Source organism: Halyomorpha halys, unplaced genomic scaffold (genome assembly GCF_000696795.3).
Source record: "Halyomorpha halys isolate HHAL.00 unplaced genomic scaffold, Hhal_1.1 Scaffold597.1, whole genome shotgun sequence".
Classification (NCBI taxonomy): domain Eukaryota; kingdom Metazoa; phylum Arthropoda; class Insecta; order Hemiptera; family Pentatomidae; genus Halyomorpha; species Halyomorpha halys.
The window spans coordinates 74647-82485 of NW_027112846.1; the positions used below are offsets into that span (position 1 = coordinate 74647).

Below are 7839 nucleotides of genomic sequence, written 5' to 3' on the forward strand. Positions count from 1 at the left end.
TTAGATGTTTTAATTACTTAAAATAAAAATATATATTATAAAACTGAATATATTTATTATTAGGGCATCTTTAATTATTTAATAATGGCAAATATTTGAACAGAAAATTTACCAAAAAAGTTGGAATTTTCATTAAAAATGCAATATATATTCTAAGGTTTTTTAATAAATATTGTTTCATTAAAGATTCAAAAAAGCTAGTTTTTTTTTAAACGTAGTAAAATTTAATAGTTCGCATTTTTGTGGCTCTTCAAATTTTCGGTGATTTTTTTCTCCAATCCTCTACATGTTTTAAGATTTTAACGGAATGATATTTTTATCTGCAGGTTACTTGTGAGGGCAACATCTTTCTTTTCCATGTTTTCAATAAGGTAGTGTTATCTTTAATTATTTTATTTTTTTTTTAGGACCAAAATTATATTTGGATTAAATGAGAAAAAATATTTGTCACCAAAAAAAAGTATTGATCCTCAAAACTCGAAAAAAAATATTTAAATACAATAAATAAAGATCCGGACCCATTTTTTACTTATTAATTGCTATTATGAAATTTTAAAACCCGATTATTTTACCATTGAGATGCCTTATCCCCATAAACTTTGTATAAACTTGGCATTTAATTAAGAAATGAATGGTTTTAATTTCATTATTTCTGTCCGTAAGGTACAAATGTGTAACAGGTATTAGATTACGCTTGTGTTATCTCTTGAATACCAGGTTGTGTCCACATAGTTACCACTTCTGTTTCCCCGATGGCTTATCGAATAAACCAGGCGTTTTAAAATTTACAATCTGATTTAAATAGCTTTGTTTTGATTGGTGGTGATTAAAATATCCGTTAATTATAATACTAGAACAAACAATCATCTTTTTAACTACACAGTCTGGGAGCAAAACGTAAAAAAAAAAGTCTTCCTGTGAGAAATTCAATGAATGATATGGGCCAATGTGCCTTCACCATTTTAAATTGAAATAATTTTTTTTTACTCCTACATTATTGTTGAGTCTAAAAATAATAATTTTAATTTTGTAACATTTCCTTATCAGTAATAGTAGTTATTTCTGGTTATTAAACAGTTTTTTGCGTTTATAGGGATTTATTACTCGGAATCCAGAAGCCATTTTACTAAAATAGAAATGCCCTAAATTTATGTTCAGTATATGTTTAATGATACCTTGATCCAAAATAATCAAAATCCGCATCAAAATATCAAAATTGAGAAATCTTCAATTTTAGAAGACTTATTATCACGACAAGAAATCTAATCTCAGGGTTAGTATTTTTGTATTAAGTAACTACCTATATTTACTATATTAATAAAAATATCTCAACTCTTAGATACATTTTTTAAGCATCGATTTTCCAAAAATTGAATATACCAAAAAATAATTCAAAAGTTTAGTGATAATAGAGGGGTTATCTGTAAAATTTCGGAATTTTTTTCTGTGCTATTCAAGGTGCTGTATAAATTTCTTGTTTGAAATTAATCTGCAAGTCGAGTAAAACGAACTTTCAATGGTTAAGAAATTTTAACACAAGGAGGATAACTCCAAGGAAATTAATTGACGGCACTTGAGACAAAATGACATTGGCATATCACCTTCCTTAAATTTCTCACAGAAGACGCAATACTCCCAAAATAGTTGCTCATTTTCTTGTTTTTGAATTATTTATAGCTATTTTTCATTTATTATTTATGATATTTTTAATATTTTTTTTTTTTTATGCATTTGGTCTTGTGCACTTTTAATCAACAACTCTCTTCTTGCTGTCGTTGGCCATAGTTCATGGTTCTCTCCAGTGACGAAGTTATAGGCTTCCAAAATCCATGGTATATTTCCATTGTATCGTTCTTATATGATTGATTTGAGATTTATATAGTGTCACGTGTAAGTTAATTCAGTTCTTTATAAAAAAAAAAAATTGATATTTGGAAAAATGGCAAGAAGATGTTCTATGTTTCTTCTAAAAATGTATTTTATATTGTTTTTATTGGTTTGATGAAATGGTAATCCCAGTATGTATTGATGCATTTATTATAACCTTACTTTTTTTTATATATATTATTCAATTTACTACAACTGAAGAAAATTTTATATTCATATTGGCTGAAGAATATATGTATATGGGTTTAGATTATGCTGAAATAATTTTATAAAAATATTAATAATTGGAAAGTTTATTCGTACAATAAAAATTACAATATTTTCACAGCTAGACTGATATAGAAATACTATATACATGCATACATGTTAACATTTGTATATTAGAAAACAATTTCTTTGAATTAATTATTATGATCTATTTTTTTTCTAATTACTTATTGATATTTAGAACTGTGTAACATGAAAATAAATCTATTAAATGTGCTATTAGTGTTGCAATGGTATGACCCATTGGTAGCACTCAAATTACATTTCTACATTAGAAGGTCTCGAGGTCATCTTCTTTTCAGGCGCCTTGGAGGATTGTCAGGAATGGAAGAGGAAGCAAGGTTAGAAACTAGTGGGTTTGGGTTGTTAGGGAGTTTAGAATGGAAGGATTGTTATCAGTTTTGGGCTAGATTGGCTAAAAATAAGAAGCGATGAAGTGAAAAAGTAAGAAGCATTGAGGATTATGGATTGTAAAGGTTGGATACGAGAGGAAATCGATTGTTTAGTGGATCCTTAATGCTCAACTCCGTACGTCTAGATAGGTTTTATGGTCACGTAGATGAGACTTTTGTTGTAAATTGTAAATTTATATCGTTTGTACAATGAGTATTGTAATAGTTGGAGTCATCGAGCGGTTTCCTGTTTTCTAGTGTACGGGGACTCAAAGTAAATCGTTTGTCTAGATGTAGTCCTAGGTATCGGATCTGTTTGGCAGGAATAAGTAGAGTTTTTTTAAAGGGTACTTTCGGTCAGAAAGTCATAGGTTTATAATATATTTAAAGTGTTAATATCATAGTGGCATTGGAATAGAATCGAGACACCATTATCGAGATTGCAAATGCCCGGATCTATAAGGCATTACAGCGTTAAGTTCCCACTCTGACATAAAGGGAAGACGGATTCATGCTTCAGGAACACACGTGCAAGCAAGCACCTTAGTAAGCATTTAGATCGTATCAAACACTTCTCATTTTAAATTCTCACTTAATTATTTTCTTAATGCACCGAAAAACCTCAGTAATATTTCATATTTTATTGAACGGCATTATTATACTTACAAAATATTCTTCAATTATTGGTCAGAATTTCATAATTAAAGGCTAAATGTTCAATATAGACTTTATTATTAAAGAATCTTTAAAATCGTTTAACATAATATTCCATATTTTATTTACAATCTTAAAACTTTCTTGAGACTGGTTAATATTGTTTAAATAAATAAAAAAATTTATTCATTTTTAGTCTCAAAACATTTTTATTCTATTTATAAGTTCGACGTTTCGACCTATTCGACCACCCTCAGGGTCAATATTAATACAATTTTAGAACTAAATCATTTAAAAATATCATGCAGGATATTCTGCCCAGGTCAATCCAACAAATTACCCTAATTAGTCAATTTTCACATCAAAACAAATTAAAATTATTTGTCAAAGTCAACTTCTTTGTTAAAAATTTATCACAATATTTGCAACGTTCTCTACACTCCAGAGTGTGCGGACTTATAATTGAATAAATATTTTTTGAGAGTAAATTGGATAAAACATTTTATTTATTTAAACAATTCAGTACATAGTGGGTAATAAAAAAAGTTTTAGTTTATTAATAACACAGAAGAAATTCATAAAGAGATAGTTACTATAAAGATTTTATCTATAGACATAGTTATGCGGTTGATTACCTTGGAATGAAGTACTATTTTAAGTTTTTTTAGAGGTTTTTTTTTTAGATGTGCTGTCTCGTGTGAAGAATTAAAAATCTTTATTTCCGTTATTAAATAAGTCTAGTTCAGGCACAAAAAAGTCAATATTCTCCAAAAGATCACTTTATTCCCTTACTCCTTTATAATTTAAAATGATGAAATAACGTATCACGAAATAAACGGTTACTGTAAGAGAAACCATAAAAATAAATAATATTTAATTACTGAGAACAAAAAAAAATAGAGTATATCAAAAATCAGTTAATATTAAAACAATACAGTCAAAATTATGACAATTCAGGTATCATGACCCCAAAATACTAAAATATACCAATATATATTTGCCGGTTCTTGAGTGATAAACTGTCTCAATTAGTTAGTCTATAGAGCTGTTGACATGAGATGTGTTGTTTCTGATTCTGCATTTATTTATCTTATATTATCCTGTCCTTATATTATGTGATGAAGCTCGAATTGGCGAAACATTGACTAGCTATTAATTACTGGAATCTGGGAGACAATATTTTATTTTTGAATCTTTCAAAAATAATTTAAATTCCTATTTGCTAAAAAATCCTGTCTTCGCGCATATTAATGGGTAAATGGATCTGAATTTGGATACATATCAGAGAAACAAGACTGGTTAGAATCTTCGATCTAAGAACTTCGGGATTCAGCACGGATTTGATGAATCGGTTAGTTGAAATTCTATTTTATATTATGTATTTATTTGTTCGCCAGAAGAAAACATATGTTATTTTGTAGAAGTTCCCTCAAGTTTTTCTTCAAAACCATTCCTTCGTTTTCATCGTATTGACGTAGAAGAACCCTTCACCTATAACAACGAAGGACATGATCGATCCATTCTGTTCCCAAGAAATCCGATGACGAGTAAAGAACCCCCATAGGCGAAACAAGGATCTAACTCACTTACTTTAAGAGTTTCCAGTATAAAAAGGATATTGGTTTGAACGAATCCAGCCAGATTTTGACATGACCAATGTGTCAGTCTCAATATGAATTTCATGTATTCACCACTTCAGTAGTAAATTAAAATATTTTTTTTTCAAGTGATTTTTTAATAAAAGCTTAATAGAAAATTAAATTCTAAACCGTTCGTAATTTTATAAGCTTATCGGTTTTCCAGATAAAATAAGTTAATATTTAATGATATTTTAATCACATGTTTTACACTTACAAAATGCACCTTTTTGTTAAATTTTAAATTTCTACTTTTATTATTTTTCAATTTAAAATGTTTTTAGTAGACAATGTTGACCCATGTTTAAGCATGTCTCTTTTGAACCAAGAAATAATTTTTACAAAACTACTCTAAAGAGTTTATGAACCTATACTCTTGAATATGAAATTGTTAGTTGCTATTTATAAATTGAAACGAATTTTGTGGATTTTTTTTTTTTTTAATTGTTGGAAACCTCTGTCCAAAACCAACTATGATACTAAGTCCACATCACTACGAATTCGGGGGTTGAAAGATCACCAAATAATTTTTATTTTTATCATTAATGATACATAGAATTTTTAAAATGAATGCCATCACACTAAGGTACCTCAGTCTAATTTTAGACGACTTGCTGGTAACCCCATGGTTCTCAAGCTGCAAGCAAACATATGTCAGTGTGGAACATATATATTCATTCATATATTTATTTTTTTTCGATAAAAATATCCGGTTTAAATTTGTAAGAAATATTTAAACGTTTTAATTAAAAGAATTTATTTCTGAAATTCTTATCAGTGATATGTTAAACTTTTTCAAAGAAGTAATGAAAATATCAGCCATTATATTAACTTTTTATCTCTAACTAAAACACTGCTAATAAATATAATAACTTTTTTTTTTTTAATTTATACGAAATATTCTTAATAAAAAATTCATGTTTGGTATTTCATAACTAATCCAAACTATTAACTGAAAACATTTTTACAACTTCCGAGTTAAATATAAAAATATATCACTCGGTTCCAAAAATGTGATAATTACTCTCGAATAAATATTTAAAAGCATAATGGTGTTCTAGCACCAATTATTAAATCACTAGTGATTCACATCTCATGTTCGAGTTATAATAGCCTTCAAATTTGTCATTGCATTTATCTTTGAGTGTTTGGATTAAAATGAAGGTCGTTTTTGACATATTTCATCTTTTTTTCTTAGTTTTCTAGCTAATTTATCCTCTATAATTTCCTAGTAAGCGTGAAACAAAAAAAATACAAAAAAAAGAAAAAAAAAAGAGATGAGTTGAAATATTTTTATTAGTTTAAATATTTACAAAAGTAATTTAAGTAGAAACTGAACTATTATGTGAATGTACGTGAGTGATTGAATACACGGGATTTTAGTATTAATGAACTACCTTGTGGTTAGTACTTAGTTCCATTTGCCTTATTTTTTCTACTTTAAATTCGTTCTGCTACATTGTTCTTGGATCAAATACAATTATAACAATTTTTTTTTTTTTTTTACTTTTTATGAAAAATGATCAATGTTTGAAAAGTCTGTATCTTTAAAAGTTTTCCTAAAAGAGCTCATTTTGTTTTCGCGTTATGAAAAATTCTAGTATAATTTAAACGCATTTCTAATTTATTTATTTTGCAAACCGCGTATTTTTTCAGTTATTCCACAAATATTGTCTAAGATTTTACCTTAAAACCGAAATATCCTTTTAGTTTACATAAAAACAAACTTCTTTTTTTTTTAGAAATAAAATTTTGAAATAAAAATAAAAATTCTAAGTTCATCGGAATTTTTCAACAGAATATTATTTCCCATATTCGAGTAGAAGTAGATTGTTAAATTAGGTGATTTGACTGTTAATTATATTAATTATGTTGTTAAAATTGTTACAAATGAATGTATAATAAAAGCTGTTAATTGTTAGATTTTCTTTGAAGATGGCCTAATAGGCCGAAACGTTAGACTATTAATGAAATAATAAAAAGTGTTGAGACAACAAGGATACCAATTAATTTATTTAAACAATAAATACCAGTCTTAAGAAATTGAAAAGATTATAAAATATTTTTTTATTTTGAAATTTAATTTGAGATCATAATTGTATTTTATTTTTTGGATTTTTTAATATATACGATTTTCAGAATAAATTTGAGTTTAAGTTAAGTTTAAGACTTTATTATTTAAAACTATGTTAATATAATATTTCTTGTTACGTGTAGACTCTGGTATATTAGAGTATAAGTACTATTTCGTGGATGTCAATTACTGGTTAATAGGTTTGTCAAATACTGGTATATTATAATGTTTGAAGATCTCAACTAATTATAATGTTCCTAAATATTACATCTTATTAATGCTGATATATTTACCCAACTATTGTAAATTTAATATTTTAATAGTTAATATATAGAGGCTGAGTGAACCATAATCGATCATAGTTTTGTGAATTTTTTTAATCGATTAAACAAGATCGGAATGTTTTTTTCATGTCGACTTATATGTTGTAAATTACATGATGTCACAATTTGGCTTATCTATTGAAGCCCTGTCTAGTTTTGGAGTACGTTGGTACCTTTATCTTATAGATATAACCGTAAAAAATTTCCATTAAACTTTCGAAGGTGAGTGTTTCATTTCTATTTAACTAATATCTAGTGGGAATAAAAAACGGCGTTTTCGCGTTTTTTATCGCTTGCCTGTTTTAGTACCAGTAACGCGAACCTCAGAGCAACAAAAGATCCACTGTTCAGAGAAAGTTGACATACATATTCTATGAAGGTGGAACGAGAAAGAGACGATCCGTTCGAACAAGTTAACCGTTAGTGTTACATAGACAGCTCATAAACAAATAAAACGCTGAATTTACACGGAAATTTAAAATTAAAATTCATTGTGATTAAAAATAGATTATTTAAATTTATTTGATTCTAATGTACACTTAATCATCCGTATGTCATAAATTTAAAATCAATCCTTAGACATTATCGAAAACATTTTTTTTAAA

General features: G+C 27.3%; 1 protein-coding gene across 3 annotated transcripts in view; it reads left to right on the plus strand.

Annotated features, from left to right (window-relative positions):
• Positions 1-7839, plus strand: part of LOC106684645 (protein bric-a-brac 1) — a 78403-nt gene that overhangs the window by 12536 nt on the left and 58028 nt on the right. The window lies entirely within an intron of this gene.